The sequence below is a fragment of the Vombatus ursinus genome, unplaced genomic scaffold, assembly GCF_900497805.2.
Source record: "Vombatus ursinus unplaced genomic scaffold, bare-nosed wombat genome assembly UNPS02014799.1, whole genome shotgun sequence".
Lineage (NCBI taxonomy): Eukaryota > Metazoa > Chordata > Mammalia > Diprotodontia > Vombatidae > Vombatus > Vombatus ursinus.
This window is the reverse complement of record NW_020954577.1, coordinates 11,796,799-11,819,286: the sequence shown is the minus strand read 5'-3', so window position 1 is coordinate 11,819,286 and position 22,488 is coordinate 11,796,799.

The window sequence follows — 22,488 nt, the reverse complement described above, 5'->3', positions numbered from 1 at the left end:
TCAGTTCCCTGATTTTCAAAATGAGGTGAGATTCGATTGCCTCTGAGTTCTCTTTCAGCTCTAGGCCCACAATGCAATAATCCATAGGTAAGTCTGATAATCAACTAATTTTAAGGGAGAGAGAAAGAGCTCAAAGTAGTCTTTGTATGACCCTCTAAGCCCCACATTTGCCTCAATCCTTTGTCTCTGAAGATTTGCTACAAAGGGACTGAGAGAGTGGAAAGGAATTTGAGTGAATTGTTTCATAAGGACACGAACTTTTAGGGAGAAAAGAAAAGGGGGGTTAGAGAAGAGAAAAGATGCCCGATTCAAGGATTTCAATGAATCATTCGGGGAAAATTTCCCTGAGTGTGGTGGTGGGGGAGGTGGTGGGGGAAGCAGTGGGTAAAGCACCTCAGCTGGGACTAACTCAGCACCTCCTGGGTGGCCAGGCTGGCACTTCTCCCAAGGACCCCAATTTCACATGGTATGAAAAGAAAAATGAGCCACTGATAGACTGAGCCATCACAGCCGCCAGCTTTCAGAATTTCACAATACGCAGAGTAACTAACTATAGACGACATGGGTTGGATTTCCCAGGAAATTGTTTCAAGAAAAGAAGGTGCACATAAATTATTATAAAACCCACTGAACATACATTTTAAAAAATCATGTAAACTTAATTCTATGTAATGATTTGTAAATGACTCCTGAATTCAATCCATTCTATTTGTCTCTAACATCTATGTTTCTCTGTGTTTTTCCTTTGTATGATCTTATCCAAGTTGTATCTGGTCTATTTTCTTTGTTTCTCATTATTTCATGGCTTTCTTTCCATATATGCCACACTTGTCCTTCTGCATTATAATGTAAGCTTCTTCAGGGCAGGCATCGACTTATTTTTTTCTTCTCATCCTCAACAACTAGCACGGTGTTTAGTAGAAGCTCAAAAATGCTTTTTGATGGATTTATTACTTTATAATCTTCCCAGGGGCATATAGGTGGCTCAATGGATGGAGCACCAGGCCTGGAATTAGGAAGGCCTGAGTTCAGATCTGGCCTCAGACACTTCTTAACTGTGTTACCCTGGGCAAGTCACTTCACCTTGTTTGCCTTAGTTTCTTCATCTGTAAAATTAGTTAGAGAAAGAAATGGCAAACTACTCCAGCATTTTGCCAAGAAAACCCTAAATGGAGTCATAAAGAGCCAGACATGACTGAAACGACTGAATAGCAACATCCCCAAACATTGATTATTTAACCATTTCCCATCTGTTGGTTATTTAGTATATTTCTAGTTTTGTGCTATTACAAGTGCTATTGCTATCGATATCTATAAACAGATAGCCCCATTTAAAAATATCCTCCTCAGCAATACAGGGATCTAAGACAATTCCAAAAGACTCATGATGGAAATTGCTATCCACATCCAGAGAAAGAACTATGGAGTCTGAATGCAGATGAAGCATAGTACTCTCTCTCTCTCTCTCTCATTTCTTCTTTCTCCTTTCCTTTTTCTCCTTTTCTCCTTCTTTCTTTTTCCTTTTGGTTCTAATTCTTTACAACATGACTGGTGTGGAAATATGTTTAACATGATTGTACATGTATAGCCTATGTCAGATTGTACACTATCTTGGGATGGGGGAGGGAGTGGGGAGAAAATTTAGAATTCAAAATCTTATAGAAGTGAATGTTGAAAACTAAAAAGAAATAAATAACATTTAAAAAGTTATAACATCCTTGGGCATATTGACAATAACAGAATTATTAAGTCAAAATTGTATGATTATTTAAGCAACTCATAGTACATGCTGAATTTCTCTACAAAAAGATTCCTTTAATTCATAATTCTTCCAACAATACCTAAAATCAACTTTCTCCACAACCCTACCAGGACTGAATTTTGGTATTCTAATATTTGCTAATTTGGGAATTTCTCTACCACTTTCACTTCTCAGAATCCCTAGCTTCCTTCTGTAGACTCAACACAATGCCACCTGCAGCAGACCTTTCCGATCCTAACCTCCCACTCCCCAACTTGGCCTGCTCATCTAAGATTTCCTAACATCTATATCGTGTACATGTAAGAGTGCAGACAAATTCACCCTGCCCTATATAGCCCTTCCATTTACCAAGAGAGAAGACATCTTAGTGGAGTGATCAAACCAGAAATGAGAACAAAGCCTACACACCTCTATTCAAACAATCAATAAAAGACTTCAAGTTTGAATAGTCCTTGGATGAACTGGGCTGATACTAACCTGAAGACTTCAGATTGACTGAGGAAACTTAGTCATGACTTGAAGGTTTCCTAAACAAAGTTGAGTCAGTTCAGGCCTGAGAAATTTGAAGAAGCCCAGAGGATAACATTTCAGCTAAACCCCTGGAAAGGAATGGGGGGGGGGCAGGGGGAATGAAACAGAGCTCCTCAATCTGTTTCCTTGCCTTCTCCCTCTGCCTTTTGAGGGGGAACTTGTGAACCTCACAGGTCCAGAAGGCATCCCATCTCCACATAGCTTTCCATAAATGCCTTAGCTGATGGCAGGGTCACCATCTGAAACCCAACAAATACTGGACACAGATTCCAGGCTCTAGAAAAGCCACACAACACTCAAGGTGAACATTGTAAAGGCTCTAGCAAAACTGGGGACTCCAGGCTTCCAACATCTATGAATTATGAGTTTGCCACTTAGCATTTGAGCCCAAAGGCTCCTGGACTCTGTATATACTGGCAAGAAAATGTGTTGGAGAATTCTTTGGGGGGAGGGTTGTTTTGTACCAACAATACCACTTAAGTAACTCCCTACCCTTTTCTAAAAGCTAATTAAGTCTCCCTATTTGATAATTGACATATAGTCATAGTGGGAAGTACATCTGATGGCCATGAGCTATGGTGCTAGACAAACCATTCTCTAAGCTCCCAGGGCAACCCCTGGAGTATGAGAGGATAAGACATAGCCACGCGCTGGGCATTAGAAATGACAGCACAAGTCGGGGTTGGCAGAGTCTCTTTGTAATATACATTATAGATGTACCTGATTATTCGAATGGAATGGAAGCTCCTTGAAGGCAGGGACTGTTTTTGTTTTTCTTTGTATCCTCAGCACTTAGCACAGTGCCACCTGCAGAATAGCCAGTCAGTCAGTCAATAAACACTTATTAAGCACTTATTATGTGCCAGGCATTGTGTTAGGCTCTGAGGATCCAAAAAAAAAAAAAAAGCAAAGATGGTCCATGCCCTGGAGGAGCTCACAATCTAATGGGGAGGACAACCACAAACAATTAGATTAAACAAGCTATATAAAGGACAAATGGGAAATCATTAATAGAGAGAAGATACTAGAATCAAGAGGGTTATGGAAAGTTTCTTATGGAAGCTGGAATTTTCATTGGGACTTAAAGGAAGCCAGGAAGGCCAGTAGATGGAACAGAGGAGGGTGAACATTTCAGCCGTGGGAGACTGCCAGAGAGAATGCCTGGACCCAAGAGATGGAGTGCCCTGTTCTCGGAACAACCAGGAGTCCAGGGTCACTGGATCAAAGAATACATGTGAGGGAGTAAAATAAAGGTAGGAGGGGCTAGCTTATGAAGGGCTTTGGATGCCAAGCAGAATATTTTGTATTTGCTGCTGGAGGCCATAGGTAGCCACTGGAGTTTGCTCTTATATCCCTCCTTCCTTTTCAAAGAGGACCAATGACATCACAGGGTGATGTCTTGACTTGCATACGCATTGGACTTAAGTGAGGCAGAGTTGGGCCAAGTCCTCAGTCTCACACTCTCTTCTGGAGTCATTGAAGTCTGGTGGCAGGACAGAAGTCAAGACAACCGGCGATGGCCCAGGATGCAGTGGATGACCTCTGTATCTCTGCTTCATCTGCCTTCGTGGCCACTGGAATAAATTGTTCTCATCTACCCATTCTGCTGAGGGGAGTCCTCATATGCTTGGAGTAGACACCTCCCTAACTCACCAATGGTTGTGAAGCCCCTCAGTTACCTCAATATGATTTAGCCTGTCACCGAGACAGTTTACGGGTATGGCCACTGCACTTGCTATCCAGTTTCTTGGACCCACAGGTGAGGGTTAGGTGAAAGATAGACACCAAAGATGAATGAGCGGCCCTCCCACCAGAGGTGCTAGTCCTCTCTGAACACCCCATACACCCACTGAAGTTTATTGAGTAAAGGAGTAACATCATCAGACCTGTGTTTTAGGAAAATTCCTTTGGTGACTGAATGAAGAATGGATAGGATCAGGGAGAGCTGAGGCAGGCAGAGCCCACACCAGCTGTTGCAATAGTCCAGGCATGAGGTGAGGTCCTGGACCAAGACGGTGGCAGTGTCAGAGGAGACAAGGAGGCATGTTTGAGAGCTGTTGCCGAGGTGAGATCGACAGTCCTTGGCAGCAGCTTGAACATGGGGGAGAGAGATAGTGAGGAATCCAAGACAACTCCTAGATTTCCAGCCTCGGGGACCAGGAGGATGGTATTGCCCTGAACAATAATAGGGAAGATAACAGTGGGTAGTAGATGTGTAACACGGAATTGTTTTGTTTTACATTTCTTCATTTGGGGAGAATGAGGCATTTAAGAATTTTCCCAAATGTTTTTTTTTTTTTTTGCATTCTATGTATCCTCTTTGGTAAGTTGTCCATTCATAATCTTGAACTATTTAAATACTAGGGATTTGTTGTCAACCATGGAACTTTGTATCAAAATATATTACTTATGAGGCTTTGCAAAATGACTGTTTTTCAGATTCTGTGCCCCAAGTATAGAAAGCATGGTCGCTGAAATGTACACCATCTCCATACCACTCCTAGTCCCCATCCCAAAGACTGAGTCAAACTGGTTAAGGCAGCTTAACTATAAAATGAGTGAATTTGAGTAGATAATATCTGAGGTGCCTTCCAGCTCCAGGTCAGTGGCTGTGAGGGTACCCCCGAGTGACTGGATCCTCTGTGGGCAGCATCTCTCCTCTCCCATCCTTCACCTCTGTCCTAAGTGGAACTCTTCCCAGGTGCTGAGAGTGACAATTCAATCAACCATTCATCAAATCAAGCTATTAAAATAGAATTGTTCTGTGGAAGGATAATCCTTCACTTGTTACCTGCTGACAACTTAACTGGGATTAGTAGTCCTCTGAAAGCAAAGGCCTAAAAGGACGGGGCCAACGGCAGGATTCTTGGGGTGTATTTGTAGGATGAAGAGGGCAGGGAAAGACCCTGGGTTGGGGGAGGGAGGGGAAGATTGCTGCAGAGAGAGAAGGGAGAAACCAAAGAAGAACTTGGCCTCCTTCTTCCTTTGTTCAGTCAGGCCCGGCTCCTGGGGAGGGGGGAGGAGGGGCTGTGGTAATCCTCCCTGGCCCCATCCTCCTTCTGCCTAAGAACACAGAGACAATCATTCACTGGGGGAAGGAGGGAGGGAGGGACAGCTAAGCTCATTATGTGGGAACAGAAAAGACAAGTTTGTTCTTTCTCCTCTAATGATCTGGGAACCTCAGGCTCAGACGTGAGAAAGAATGAAAAATATCAAATCCTGTTAAGCAGTCATCTCAGAGGGGCCTCGACAATACTGCCGCAGCAGCCCCAAATGCAACAGGGGATTTGAAAACTTCTCCTTTAGGCTTTCTCTCTGTGTCTGTGTTCCTCCCCCCACCCCGCCAAATCTCTCTCTCTCTCTCCCTCTCTCTCTCTGTCTGCCTCTCCCTCCTTCCCCCCTTTCCTTCCTTTCTTTTGTCTCTGTTCACACTGGGTGCCTGGTGCCTGTACCAGAATCACCCACCAGAAAGAAAAATCCAGCATTCTGCCAGATCCTAATTTAGTCCTTTCAGCTAACAGTCTATTCAAGCCCTGGGCAATCTGTGCTCACAAAAGTTGGATTTTCCCATCAGGTAAATGAAGCATTTTAATATGAGGAAGGTTTATTCCTCTTTCTCCACTTACTGGTCAAGAGACAATCTGTTTTGGTTTTTTTTTTTCCTGAAAATCATCTTGCAAATTTAATGAACTACATGTTACTGACCTCTATAAATATATATATATATATATATATAATATATATATATACACACATACATATACGTATGTGTGTGTGTGTGTGTGTGTGTGTGTGTGTGTGTGTTATTTTCTAGAGAAATGACCCAGGAGGCCTTTTTGGCATCAGGTTTTAATACAAATGGAATGCATTTCAGACACTAAATGATCAAGCTGGTGCTTTCCCACGTCTCTCAAGGAAGGTCTCCCTCTTTTCAGTCTGGCTGGTGCTCCCTTATACCAGAAGACAAATGACTGGTCCTGTCAGTAACCCGCCATCATTGTGTCAGGGGCTATGTTACTGAAGAGGGAATTGGAAATGATTCAATCGCATCAGTCTTCTTGGAGCAGGCTGAGTAAACCTAATTCTGTTCCCTTGGATACAGATGACTATTGAGTTTGTCCTGCCCATTGAAGGTAGGCACAGATACGATGTCATAGAAGTCAAGTAACAGTAATAATAATAGTAACAATAACAATGAAATTTATATGGAACTTGGAGGTTTGTGAAGTATCTTATATATGCAATCCCATTTAATACAAAACAACAGCCTTCAAACTATTCTGCTTCAAACTATTTCCCCCCACTTGACTGCCAAGAGACCTGGAATTCCCAGCGCCAAGGACACCCCTTTGGGTTAAGTCACTGCTTCCCAAAGGCCTCTGTTCAAGTGTTCTCTTCCCTAGCAGTGTTACCTATGAATAACCTTTCTCATAAGAGCCCAGTGATTGACAGAGATCATGTGACCAAAGTCAGGTACTTTTGCTGGGAGGGGTATGTTTTGTTGGGAGGGGCTCCACAAGCAGGTAGAGCACCAAGCAGCTAGCAGGCAGCCAAAGGTCACTGGGCATCCTGAGGTCTTATCAGAAGGCAGAGACATAGCTAGGAATCATGGCACCTGGTATAGGGTGGAGAGAGAATACATTGAAGGAAGGTTTAAGAGAATTCTTCCAGAGATGCAGGCCCAGGAGCCAGAGAGAGCAGATAAAATCATATGAATTCAGGGAAGGATTTGTCTGGGCCACTGGAAGGCCTCCAGAGCCCATCTCCATCACACCAGCCTTCATCTGCAAAGCACCACACCTAGGCACTGGAGATCAGGTGCAGTCACGCTGAAGGAGTGACTACCTGTCCTTCTCAGAGTCTGACATATATCTCAATGTGCAGTCAGTGTCTCCAGACCCCATTCCTAGGGAAGAGAGAGAATCAGGGAATGGGCTCAGTCATCTCTATCAATGCTGGTTGTTTTGACAAAATGTAGGAAATACAGAAGAGATACTGGACCTTGAGGGACAGACATGCCCCCTTCAAATGTGGTGGCCTGCTGCCTGTGTGAGGGCATGGGTGCAGTCATGCTATAGATGTTTGACACAGGATCTGTGGAGGACCCCAAGACACTAGGGCAGTTGGCCAGAAACCTAGTGGAAGAGGAAGCCTGCCTCTCTGAAATCTTAGTTATCCTACCTAATTAGATGTCTAAGAATATGGAAATCCTGAGTCATTGAGGGAAAAAAAATGTTTTTTATTGAAATTTGCATAAAGGTTAGCACTGAGAATAAACTATGAAAAACCTTTATTATTTTTCATCCTAAGTTAAATTCAGTTGCATTTCCTTCCTCTCCATCCTTTGCAGACTGTTAAGCATCTAGCTCCTTCTAGTGAGTTGTCTACAACATACCCTCATACAGTATTCGCTTTCCTAGATCCAATGCCTGGCTAATGACTAGCTATTACAGAGAAAAATAAAACCTTATTTTTAGTCTGTTCATTAAAATTTGCAATTTCTCATGCTATACTTTAAAATATCACGTCTTTTTTTTTTAATGATGAGAGTGGAAGGAGGTGCTTTTCATAGCTATGATTAGTGAGAATCATTAGCCAAATAATGGAGAGGGATGATCATCTTAAAAATGAACAATTTGGACCGCATACAGGGCTCCCCAAAGCTTACAAAAGCTATTAGAACACAAAACTGAACTAAGATTTCTGGGACACTGTATAATTAAAATGCTTTTGAATAAACAAAATCATTACAGCTAAAACACAAAGAGAAATCATCACTTAGGGAAATCTTTGACTCTATATTTCTCACCAGAATCTTATATGCAAAGTACATAATGAACACAAATACACTGAAGACTGTCAATACCTGGGAAACCGCCAGCTCTTGAGTCAGCCTGTCTCACTTTTGGAGAGTTCTAATTGTTAAGAACATTTCTTTTCCTACCAGAAAGCCTAAAGTTTCCTCTCCAAAACTGCCACCTCTCGTTTTCGGCCCTACCCTCAGGAGCCAAACATAAATCTAATCCCTCTGCAGTACGGTGAGTGGTTCCATGCTTGAACACAGCTATCATGCTTGTCCCCTTTGACTCTTCTCTTCTCTGGACCAAATATTCCCAAACCCTTCAACTCATGCTCTCATAGCATGGACTCGATTCCTTCTACATGCTGGTCGTCTTCCTCTGGACTATCTCCAGCCTATCAACAGTGGTTCTCCAGAGGTGGACCGATGAGACCAAAGTACACTCGCTTCCCTTTCCCTGAAAGGGAATCTCACTCCCCTCTTCCTGCAAGCTGTGCCCCTCTTATTGGAGCCAAAAATCACAGAGTGGAAATAGTTCAAATGACCATGATCCCTGGCAACAGGGAAGGGAGTCAGCTATTAATTCAATAGAGAATTATCCCTGGCAGCTGAGACCCGAGTTTTGACCAGAGACAGGCACAGGGAATAGCTAAATGACCTGCTCTGTGGAAACACTGCTTCCATTGAGGGAACAATGTGAAGAAACCATGAAAAGAAAACATTGGAGCCCTAAGTTGGTCACATGTATTATCTGCATATGTGCCTTAGTACTAGTGTATTTGACGTGTGCCCATTCTTCTCACTGATGACATGTGTATATATATATATTATATATATATATATAATATATATATGGGTGTGTGTGTATGTATGTATGTATATGTGTATGTATGTTTATGAGTATATATGTATATATGCATTTTCATATGAGGAAAAGGAGGTTCAGAAAAAGTAAAAGAGATTTGCCCAGGGTGGCACAGCTGGTTAGTGTCTAATTCATGATTGTAATCTAGTACTTCCTTAGTCTGAGTCATTTTTGTTTGAATACGATTATGCACTTAAGGCAACTCTAAGGCTGAAATGCAACGAAGTATGTGTGGATTGACTCTTTGTTGCTTGTGCTGGTTTTGGCCTAACAATCAACACCAGGAAAAAAAGAGGTGCCCAATCAGCCAGCCCCACACCGTGGAGCAATTCTGAGTACTGTGGATGTGTTCACTTACCTTGGCAGTACACTTTCCAGGATTGTCCACATAGATGATGAAGATGATGCTTGCATTACCAGAGCTAGCTCGGTGTTTGTGAGGCCCCAAAGGAAAGTGGGGAGAGAAGAGGTATTAGACTGCCTACCAATCTGAAGGTCTCTTGTATGCCTATGAAACCTGGAAAATATACCAGTGCAATGCCAGGAAACTGAATTGTTTTCATTTAAATTGTCTTAGGAAGATGCTGAAGATCACCTGGCAAGATAATGTACTAGACACTGAGGTCCTTTCTTGAACTAAACTTCCAAGCATTCAAACTCTACTGCAGAGAGCACAACCTTAGTGGGTTGGCCATGTTGTTTGAACGTCAAACACGTGTTTGCCTAAAAGACTATTTTATGGAGAACTCACACAAGGCAAGCACTTACATGGAAGTCAGAAGAATTGATACCAGGACACTCTCAAGGTCTTTCTGAAGAACTTTGAAATCGATTGCATGTCATGTTGAGACACTGGCAAAGAACTGCCCAGAAAAAAAAATTAAAATAAAAAAAAAGAACTGCCCAGCATGATGTTCCTCATCAAAGAAGGCACTGGCATAAGACCAATTTGCATGCCATGCGTGCATCAAAGAAGGCTCAGTGCTCTATGAGCAAAGCAGAATTGCAGTAGCTCAAAATAAATATGAGACGTGCAAATTTAGAGACATGTCCACTCCAAATTTCCACATAGACTATTTGTGTCTGGCCTCAAACATAGTGATGTCATTTTGGTCCTCTTCAAGAACCAACTCTGAGTGTAGCATTCTACCCACCACAGCACACTGCTTCCAAGAGAAAATGACTAAGTTCCCACTTCCTTTTCAGCCTATAGACAGGCTTAGTGGAGAAACTTTTTGTCTATTTGGGGGCCATCTGGCAGCAGGGCAGGAGGTAGGAGGTGCTACATGAGATAGCAAATAGCAGTCAGGATTTCAGTTGGACTGCAAATCCAGCCCTCTTTCTCCACTGAGCTCCCAAGCCAAGTTTCTTCCATTGTCCATTCTTTATTCCCAATTGGATAATAATAACAGTTCACATCTGCCTTCTGCTTTAAGTTTTTCAAAGAGAAACAAGGCACTCTCTCGGGTTTGCTGAGGACCTACATTTCCTTCAGGTCATATGAGAACCTGAACTCCTGAAAAGCATTAGTACAAGCTCATAGACAATGTTGGCATAGCAATTCATAGTGAGGAAAATCCCTTACAATGACCTCTTTGAAGGGGCATCATAGATAGTGTGCTGGCCTTGGAGGCAGAAGACCTGGGTTCAAATCCTATATTAGACACTTACAATGTAACTGTGAACAGATCCTCTTAACTCTCTGACACTGAACCTTCTTATCTGGACGCTAGGGAGAACAAAGCTTGTGCTGCTTGTTCACCGGGTCTCTGCACCCCTAGTTTCCATCAAGGCTCATCCGCGGAGTCCCATCTTATACAAAACCCTTATTAATCTCCCAAGTTGCACCTGCCTTTCCTCAAAATTACCCTATATGTCTCTTGCATATCTTTTGTTTCTGCCTATTATAAGTTATCTCCTTCAGCTAGTCTGTAAGTTCCTTGAGGTCAGGAATTGTTTTTTCCCTTTTGTCTTTGTATCCCCAATGCTGGGCCATTGCTAGTCATCTTAACTCTTGTCTTGCCACTGGACTCAGATGACTCTGGAGGAGACAGTGAGGTTAATAATTTTGTGCAGATCTGCCTCACTTAAATCCAATTTACTTGTAAGTCAAGACATCATTTTTATGACATCATTGGTCCTCTTTGAGATGGACGGATTAACAACGAGAGCAACAGCCATCTGCATCTCCAATGCCCGGCACACAGTAGGTGCTTGCTGACTAATTGATAGAATGAAGATCTGAGGAATGAATCCATGGTCTCACAGCTAGTGCCTAAATCAAGCTTAGAATCTAGTCCTGACTTCAGTTCCAAATATCTTCCCACTGTCCCTAGTTGACTGGTCAGTAGCCTATATCTGTTGTCTTTCCCTGTAAGAGTATAATGTCCTCGAGGACAGATCTGTATGATATCACATTTATATTCTTAGCACTTGGTAAGCACATAAAAAAGATTTTTCATTCAGTCATTTAGTCATTTCAGGGCTTTTAGTCAATGTCATTGAAATCAATCACATTTTCAAGGGCCTGAAAGTCAAGGATCATTCTAATGACAATGGTGGGTGTATGATGGGGGTGAGGTTGCCGCTCGTTACAGGTGAAGAATCTCCCCAGAGAAATATAATAATGGAGTGTGACAGGGAGATTTCTGAGCAGAAAAGGAGGCAAGACTATCCCTCTAGCAAAGGTGGGAAGGTGAGTAATGGACAGCCTCTGTACTGTACTGTAATTCAATTCAACAAACATTTAATAACTGCTATGTTCTTGACTCTATTTTAGGTGCTGGGAGTACAAAGACAAAACAAAAATGGTGTCTGCACCCAGGAAACTTTATTCTACTGCTAGTCGGCCATACTGAGACATCCAAAGAAAGGTCTCCAGCACATTCTAGAGATGACTTTTGGGTGAGCATAGAGAAAAAATCACAGAATCAGGCAGGTGTGAATGCCCCACTGGAAGGATTACTCTCATCAATAGATAAGCTCCTTGAGGGCAGAAACTAATTTGATTTTGCCCTTTAGTCCCCAAAACCTGGTACATAATAGGTGCTTAGTATATGCTTGTTGGTTGATAGATAAAATCCCAGGTTCATGAAGTGTTTACAAAGTTAGATGGATGTTAGGAGACTGATTTCATCTAATCTTTAGGAACCTAACTCTAATTCTTCTTCCCTTGGAACAAGCTAGATTCAGAATTGTTTATTTTGCACCAACATCCAAAGTGTTGTATGTATCACACAGACTTTGGAGCCAATGTTTTCACCTTCGCGAGACTTGCCCACTGAAAGTAGTTTGGGTTTGTTTGCTTGTTTGCTTTTTTCAATCGACATCAATTTTGCTTCAGAATAGCAGGTAATGTTTCAAGGTTCCCATCACTTCCTCCCCATCTTTGGTGTGACTGCTACAGTAATCTCAAAACTATCGAGTATAAACAAAACTTTGATTCTATTCAATCCGCCTCCCAATCCTGTTGCAACAGAATGTCAACCAGGAAGATAAAATATACCGGTTTCTCTTTCTAATTGATTGTTGCCAGTGGCACCAGAGTTTTGTGGGGTGTTGTTTTGTGCCCTTAACCCAGATTTATTTCTCACAAAATAAGTTATATACATGTTAAAGAATCAATTAAACAAACAAACAAAGAAACCAGAAATAGACTCAGCTAAATACTAGGTTGACCCTAGGAGAAAAGAGTCTCTTGTTTTGTTTTTTGTTTGTTTGTAAAATGTGTATGAATTACCAGGTTGATTGCTAAAGTCTCTTTAAACCCTAAATCTCTGATGCTGGGATCTCTGATTACAGTTCTGAATTGCCTGATTCCTCTTTATCCATACAGAGATAGCTGGACTGTGAGTGGACCAGCAGAAAAGGTTGTCCTCCTTGGGAGCCTTCCTCCTGGATAGTGCCAGGGAAACTCTGACCAATTATTGACTCTCTACCTCTCCTTCATTGCTGGTCCTTCTCAGAGTCAGAAAATCTCATTTCTAGGCACTCCACTGATGCTTACTGCCTAGGTGGCCTTGGCCAAGTCAAAACCTCTCTGAGTTTCTGCTTCCTCATGTGAAAACTGAGGGGGTGGACTGGATGACCCCTGAGATCTCTGACAGCTCCATCACTATGATTTTATGATCTGATCTCTTTAAAATAGCCCCATACAGAGGACATGTTTTATTATATGCTTAGGTTACCGCTCAGCTCACATTAGCTACAACGCATTTTTTGGATAAATTTGGACAGATCTCTGACTCTCATCAGCAACCTTTACAAATCCTCTCTTAGGGAGGCTTACTTTCTGGGAAGGTTTTCACTGAAGTCTAATCTCGCATATTTTATATTAGTTCTCATAGTTTCAATAGCAGAGGGTGGCATTTTCCATTATCTGACCTTGTCCCCAGATTCTAGCTATGTATCTTATGTTGGTCCCCCGAGGGGTCTCAAATCTCTGCAGCCGCTGGAAGGGAGGCACAGCTGGGGAGCAGGAATAATAATAAGTGATTAAAATGATACTGATGGTCTGTAGCATGACATAGCGGGCAAAGTGCAAGCTCAGGAGCCAGGAAGGCTGGGGTTCTGGTCTTTGTTCTGATACAACCTGACTTTGACCTGAGGCAACTTTCCCAGAATGTCAGTGACTATGAATATACCATCATCTTTGGTGAATGAAGTTTCTTCATCTAGGAGTTCCCTGTACCCATGACACCATAGTTCCAGGACTTATCCCAGGGTGATCATGCAAAGAGAAAGGCAGTCCCTCCCCTCAGGGAACTTATATTCTCATGGGGGAAGACAAAACACTAAAAGGAACAAAGTGGGGGAAGTTGGGGGAGTGAAACATGGTTTGCTTGTAATTGTATTCCCAGTGCTTAGCTTGGTGCCTGGCACACAGTAAGTGCTTAATAAATGCTTGTTGACTCATTGACTAACTTGACAATTCTCTCCAAACCATCTCGGCTGGATCTTGTTTGTACATAGTTCTTTGTATGTTGTTTCCCCCATTAGATCGTGAGCTCCATGAGGGGAAGAACCATTTTTTTTTCTTTATCTTCCAGTGCCTGGTACACAGCAGACACATAAGCAATGCTTGTTAACTTGACTTAAGGCAGACAGTGCAAATATCGTTTGACACCCCACTCCCCCCGCCCAGATCTGAGATTGACCGGTATAGGGAATTCCCTATGAGGAAGTTTCCCCTCTCTGTCCAGAGAAGCACCTACTCTTTAACTCCCAGTCTTAGAGAGTTGCCTAGGGCACAAGAGGTTGAGTGATTTGCCTAGGGTAACACAGCTGGGATTTGTCAAAGGCAGAATCTGAACCTTATTTTCCCCAACAACCCACAGACCAGATGGAAAATCATTATGCTGCTCAGCTTCTCAGCCCCCATTTTACAAATGGAGGTTTACAGAGTTGTTGTGTCCTTCTTTGGATCACACAGTTATTTCCTTTCAGACTCAGGATGGGAATCCAGGTCTCCTGAGGCCAGATCCAGAATTCTTTTCATGACAAGTTTGTGACTAGAACTCCAGTTGTCGGAAGCCACAGTCAGTGACCTTTCCATGTCTGTTGCCATATCTACATTCATGAGATCTATAGGAAGGTTGGTGAAAATAACAACAGCTCATATTCCTAGAGATCAAGAACTCTCTTTGAGGCAGGTAGTGCATTTCTTATCCCCACTTTACAGATGAGGAAACTGAGATTCAGAAGGGTAGCATGAAGACTGCTGCTCACATATTGAATAGGGAAAAATACAAGAACCTGGTGATCCCTCTTTTATTCTTCCTCAGGGCCCTAACTCTTTTCAGATTTGGATCTGCTGCACGCTGTCCCTTCCACCTTCTTTAGTTTTGCTATTCTTTACCCATCCCAGAAGATTTCTCAGATTCTCTGACTATCCTAGACTTGACATCTGCTGAGCCAGACTTTCTCCAGGAACCTCAATCTTGGACATTTCGATCAACAGGTCTTGTGAGAACTTATCTGGTTATGGAGACTATTCTTACTAACTGAACATAAGATTTCTTCCTCACAATTCTTTTTTTTTTTCTGGTCACAAGGACAAGTCAACCAATGGCAGTGGCAGCAGTAGCTAAAATTTTGCCTGCTCCCCATCAGCTCTTGGTCCTCACCAAATATCATATTCTACCCTTGACTCATCTCACCTGATGTGCTCTGCCCAGGTTTCTGCAACTCATCTTTGCAAAGAAACTCCTAGGGAGGAAGCCTTTTCCACCTGTGCAGCAAGGAACCTGCTCTGTGACTTAATGACCTAGAGAGTTTTCTGGGAACCCCCAGAGGTTAAGTAACTTCTTGAAGCTAAAACAACCACTATGTGTCACAGGAAATACTTGAACCCAGATCTTCTTCCTGATTCTGACTCTCTCCACTATTCCAGACTGCATCGCTGTCCCATTTTACAGATGAGGAAACTGTGGCTAAGAAAGTTGAAATGATCACAGTCATGCTACGCAGTAAAATATGGTCACTGACCCAAGTCAATTCTTTTCTCTGGATCACAATGATCTCTTTGTAAAATTAAAGGCTTAGATAGGATGCTGAAGTCCCCCTACAATCCCATTTACTTTTCTAGTTGACAGAGTACTGAATAAACCTTGAGCATCAGAAGAGAGGAATCCAGTACTGGCTACTTGGGGATATTTGTGCGATGATACATTATCCAATACCTAGAAGTCACATTATCCAATACCTTCATTTTTCAGATGAAGAAAATTGCCATGCCCCCCCCCCCAGTGGCTTCTTTGGGTGTATAAATAAGGAGAGATGTAGGAGAAGAGAGGGAAAGAGACAGAAAGAGACAGGGACAAAGAGATGGAGAAGAAATAGACAGTAGAGTGGGAGAAACAGAGAAAAAGAGAAAGAGAGAGGGTGAGATAGAGACACTGAGGAAGGCAAAGACTGGAGCAGACCCTGAGACAGAGAGAAGCACAGAAAGGGATAGGGAGGGGAGACTGGGGCACTCCAGGGAATAGCGACCTTAAGTATAGTCAATGCTGTTCTATTTTGAGACTCAGGAATGGGCCTGTATGGTAGAGTATCCCATTATTTAGCATGTTAAAATTCATGTGCATAAAACATGAGGCCACCATGCCAGGAATTTAGGTCTCATTGATATACCAAAACAAGTTTATTCAGAGTCGAGTTTGCAAATAGGATCCTGTTTTCTTCCCAGAGTTCTAGCTCACCAGAAAACAAAACACTTCTAGAAGTAATATTGCACTGGGAATTTTTAAGGTTAGAATAATTTACTGTTGATATGAATCCTCAGGAATGCCCCCCGTCTGCCAAGAGAATGCTACGTAGACAGCATTATCAGAGCTTCAAGGACCCTACCACAGCGCTGTGAGAAAGCTTTTCATTTGGAAACTTAACACCAGACCCAATACCACCCATTGGGGTTCAAAGACAAAACTTGATGTATTTCATTTTAACTTCCACCCCGCCTCAAGACACTTGGCTACTCTTCTGGGCATGCCAACTGAACACAGTTAGAGGATCATAAATTTGGAGATGGGAAATCTTGTTTCATGATATATAAAAAGCCCTAATTCCTATTTCTGACTTGAGCTGAAGCTTCATCACCCCAATGAGAATTCAGGGTTTTATGTTGGTTTTGAAATAAAACTCTGACAAAGCCACAAAACCACCCAAGGGTCCCTGGGCAAGAAATACACTTGGAAGAAATGTACTATTTTCCCCTTTGTATTTAGGGGATTTGTCTATGGAATCCAGAGTAGTTTTGCAGGTCAAGAGGCTGATCAGCTGATCAGCTGAGTAATCCTAAAACTTAGACATCTAGGCCAAAATGACTCATGCATCACTCTTTGATGACCTGTCAACTTACTATTAAAAACACATCAACTGATACAATTCTGTCTTTGAAGAAACAGAAATTGGGCTGTGGGTTGGACCTGGGCAAGTCTGAAGATACAAAACATTGTGAGGAACAGAAAGGTCAGAATACCTGCTAGCCATTGGGAAGGCCACATCTTTGAGCTGAAGTCCTAAGGCACCTGGGCAAACCGGGCTTATTAGGCACTGGAGTCCTAAGACATATCAACATAATTCTCCACTGGATTAGAAAGCAGGACCACAGCACTGCAGGTATTCCCCAGACGGGGCAGGATACTCCCTAGAATTACAGGGAGCCCCCTTGGATGTCCCCCTGCTATCAGTTATCCTAGATTCTTCTTGTCTGGGGAGCCCCATCAACTTCTTCACTGCTTCCTCCAGGAGTGGAGGTAAGATTGGGGATCTCTTACCGTGGGGAAATCAGTCCAGATCCCCACTGCAGGATGAAGAGCAGAAGGCCTGGGGAGTCCCTGGAATGCTTCTTCCTTGTCCTTTATGACTGACCTACAACAGACAAAGAGTTGCCCTCCTAGAGCCAGTAAAGAGGTTAATGGCCCTTTCTGCAGAGACCATCAATTTATCTTCATCCAATATTTTTTGGAGATAGGCTTTTACAAATTGAGTCTTTTCTTAGCACCACCCAAGTAGAATAAAGGTTGTTTTTGTTCGTTTGTTTGTTTGTTTGTTTTATGTTCCCACTACTATTCTTTCTGTTGAGAGTCAGTATGGTGTAGTGGATATGGTCTTAGAGACAGGAGGTCTGGGGTTCAAATCCTTACTAGCTTTGTGACTGGCCTTAGGCAGGTCCCTTAACCTCTCCATGCCTCAGTTTCCTCATCCATAAAATGAGGGGATAAAATTGCTTCTAAATATGACTCTTTGATCCTGGATCCTAGGTAAATGACCACATCTCTGACACATCCTAGCTGTGTGATCTGGGATACATCATTTAATTTCAAGTTGCCTTACACAACTCTCTCAGAGAAGGTATAGTCTTACATTGGTAGAATTCTCACCAGGAAGTTCTCTAGGCCAATGAAATCGTAGGTCAAGTCCCTGATCCTATCTTATCCAGAAATATCTATTTATTGTTGTTCAGTCATTCAGTTACATCTGATTCTTTGTGATCCCATTTGTGGTTTTCTTGGCAAAAATAAGGGAGGGGTTCACCATTTCCTTCTCCAGAGGATTAAGGCAAACAGGTTAAGTGACTTGCCAGGGTCACATAGCTGGAAAGTGACTCAGGGTGGATTTGAACTCAGCTCTTCCTGACTCCAGGTTTAGTGCTCTATCCACTAAGCCATCTAGCTGTTTCTGAAATACCCTTATTTAAATGTAAATACAAAAATGAATTCTAGAGGGCATATCTTTACACACAATCTGGTTTAACAACTGATAACTTCTTAAACTACTGGCTTGTCAGTGGTTCTGTTTTGAAAAATTAATTTAGTCAAGCAAAATGTCATTTTAAAAACGATTTTACTTCAACATGTTTAATAAGCCATTTTTTATATTACCATAATTGTAGCAACTTTAAATGGCATTTGGATTACCTAATCTGTCTCTTCCCTCCATAAATACTGTCAATCCCAAACTGACCATTTGCAGAGTGATATATGACTTTGTTTTCCTATTTGAATAAACATATTGATCTTCCTATTCCAAACCTCAAAAAAAGAGAAATTAGTTCATTAGCATTTCTGGAAATCCCATTTCATAATAAGGCAGAAGACACTATTTTCCCCCAAACATTTTCTTTAATTTTTTTCTTTCAGTTATTGCCTTTTGTTCTTACATCACAGTGATTTCCCTTTAATCAGACCCCCCTCCTGCCATGGCCACCACAATTAAATTCTCCCATGTCAACAAGAAACAAACATACAAACAAAAAAAAAAAAAAAACAAGGAAGCAAAGCCAATATTCAATCCATATTTGCTGGCCCCAGGAAGGAATATTTCCTTTTCAGTTTTCTGAGACTAAAATTGTTCATTAAAATGCATTAGAATTCATCTGCTTTTTAGTCTTCTTTCATTCGAATTCCTGGAGTCATTGTGTACATTGTATGCTATGCAGTGTATACGATGTGCATTATTTTCATCATTGCATATGTTGTCTCTCGATTGTTCTGAATTCATTCTTTACCACTTCATTATTTCTTATCACACAGTGATATTCAATTATATTCAAATATCCAAGTTCCTCAGTTGATGGGCACCGACTTCATTTGCAGGGTGGGTTTCTCGGTTATCACAAAAAGTGTTGTTATGAATGCTTGGCCCACGTGAGATCTTTTGACCTCCTTGTAGAATATGCTCAGTGATGGGATTGCTAGGATAAAGCCATGAGTTTTTCAGCAGCTTTTCTCTTGTAATGCCACACTGTGCTCCAGAAAGGTAGAACCAGTTCAGAATTCTACCAATAACAACATAGTACACCTGTCCTCCCACAGCCCCTCTAACACAAAATTCCCAAAATGTATTTTCAAAACAATGTTGCCCCAAGGATGCAAAAGCACTTACATTTTAAAGTCTATATTATAGGATTATTTTTTAAATGGTTGAAATGTTGGCAGGAGAAAGATTGAGAAATCAGATGCCCCTTGGGCAGCACAGCTTTCCAAATCCATTCCCCAAAATCAAAGTTCAGCACTGATCTAGAACAATGTAAGACACCTCTTCTCTCCCCTTCACCCCTGCCTCCAATCCCTGACTCATGCCGTCTGCCTTGAAGTCATTAAATGGGAACCACTAATCTATACACAACTTACATTGTCATTTGCATCTTTTTTTAGCACCATCAAAATTGACAGCATGACTATAAATTCAATAAACAAACATCTATTCTGTAGGCTGAATAAATAATAATGTGCCTTCTATTTATTTGTTTGTTTGGGAGAGGGGAGGAGGTGATGGCTCATTTCAGTGATTGTGTTGGTATAAAGCATTCCCCAATTCATAGCCTTAGAGATTTGCCTGGAGCACTAATTGAAGGGACTTGTCCAGGGTCACAAATTAATAGGTGTCAAAGGTAAGATTTGAGTCTTCCTGACTGCCCACCAAGTCATATTGCTTCTCAGTGTCCCAAATATTTGTGTCTTTTTTTTAAAATTTAGGTAATTGGGTTATAGAAGGGAGAAGGAGATGAATTATGAGGTTGTTGCAGTAGGCTAGGTGAGAAGCAATGAGACTAGTGACTGAGTGAGAGAAGAGAAGGGGACATACCAGAGATGTGTTGATTGATTAGTGGGCTGAGAGAGAGAAAGAAATAAGGTCAACGATGACTCTGAGGCCATGAATCAGGTTAATTGGAAGGATGGCAGTGCCCCAGATGAAAAGAGGGCCAGTAGGAAGAGAGTTGGCTTTGGAGGAAAAGATAATTAGCTTTGTTTCATTCATATCGAATTTGAGATGCCTATTGGATATCCATTCTGGTATGCCCAGTAGGCAGCTAAGAATGTGTGTGTGGAACACAAGAGAGCCTAGGCTTGGACATAAAGATCGGGGTGTCATCTGAATAGAGATGATCATTGAAACCCTAGGGACTCATGAAGTCTCTGAAAGGGATTGTAGAAAGGAGAAGAAAGTCCAAGACAGAGCCCTGGTGTGCACCCAGCAAGGAAGGAACGATACAAACAATGATCCAGCAAAGGAGACTGGGGAGGAGAGATCAGACATCGAACATAAACCACAAGAGACCAATGATACAGAAACTTAAATAAGCCAAGAGCAGCAGGAGGAGATTGGGGTCATCTGCATTAAATGCTTCGGAGAGGCTCAGAAGGATGAAGACTGAGCAAAATCCTTTCTGATTTGACAACTGGGAGGTGCACAGTAGTCCTCTGTCCTCTGCATTCTCTCTTAGTGATGCTCACGTTTGCATACTGTGATGTAGGGTGTTGTCGATTTTCAGACTTTATGAAAGGGCCTTCAGTCATACTTGAACAAGTTGGGCCACCTTGATTTAAGTTCCAAATCAGACAACATCCTGATTTCAATGTTAAATGCAGAATCTTCCAAGTGGTCTGGTTTATTTAATGATCAAGACTTTTAAGGACTCACATTGGGACAGGGTCGGTAACACCTATTGAAACTATAATTCCCAAGGGCCCAAATCACAACTCCAAATATTTCCCACTTATCAAACTGATCTAATGGACATGAGTGCTACATTGTGTTTTTTTTTTCTTTTAATCAATAATTTTTCATCACAAGATGCTTCCAAAGACTGATGGAATCTTAGGGAAAATCCAGATGTGAAATTCAATTTATTCCAAGAAAGTAACAGGAAATCAAATCATTGGTCTGGTGTTTACCCCAACAATGTGTGTCCTTGAAGTTTTTCTAATGCTTTGTAAGGTTTGTTCTTTGGCAGATGAAAAAATGCTTACATAGTTCTTAGTATTAATGCAAAGTTTTCTAACTGAGCCTAATCTGTATTTGTTTCTAGAGGAGCAAGAAGTTGATATTTCTGGTAAAAGAGCACCCCAAAAAATCCCCTTGGTATTTTAAATGTTTCTTTATTGAGGTAGTCTCTTGCTAAAGCATAAACATACTTCAATGTAAAAAAAAAATAACATGAAAAAATCACTGATGCACACAGCACTTTTTGACTTATCTCTTTTCCCTTTAGAATACAATCAGAAGACAATATGATAGCATGAAAGGACAGAACCTCAGAAATGGAAGGGACCTCATGGCCATCTCCTTGTACGCATTTTTTCTTTCTTTCTTTTTCCCTTCTGCATTTACTTTATTTCTAATTGAATTTTATTTTAAACTCAAACACCAAAACACAAATACATAATAGAAAAAAGAAAAAAAGTATCATAAACTTAAATATTGAAACTTAATTACAATGTAAGAAAAAAAAGCATGTCACGTGCATAGCAGAACCTAACGGCATTCAAAATATGAAACAACAAATTTTCATTTCAAGAAAGCCTGCATGATAAATACTACAAGTTGTTTCAAGAGCTGTCCATCTTTGCTTTACTTCCTCGTCAATTTTCTTCTGTCCTCTGCTGATGACTTTTTTTACTTTGTTGTTTTTGGTCCCTCTCCCCCTTCCCCAAGGCTACAATCTGAGTGTGGATAGATTTCTCTATAGCTATAGATATATACATATACATATATACACATATATAGACATATACTTTCCCCAACAAATTCTACTCCTGATCTTTGTTTTTATGTTTGTGCATATCTCTCATTTCCTATCTCTCCTGACTCCTCTGCTTTACTTCTACCCACTACCTTGCCCTTCTATTACTTAGCCTACCCCCATCCAAGGATCCCTCCCCTAACCTCCCATTCCCATAAATCTAAACACCCTTCTATAGCCCTCTATTACCTACTCTCTCCCCCTTCCCTCTAGAGACCTCTCCCTTGTCCTCTCCCCGCTCCCTCTCCCCTCACCATTTTATTTTTTCTAACTTCAGAAGACTTTTCTACTCTTCTAATTATATGTGTATTGTTCCCTCTTCAACCCAATCCCAATGAAAGTAGGTTACCAGATCTGATAATTACTCTTTTAGCTGTTCTTGAATGTAACTTTTTGAAGTCTTATCATACTCAGGTCTACCCCAATCTTTCTTATAAATTACCTAATCGTAGACATAGGTTTTACACTTTCCATACATAAAAGGTAAACATTCTGTCCTTATT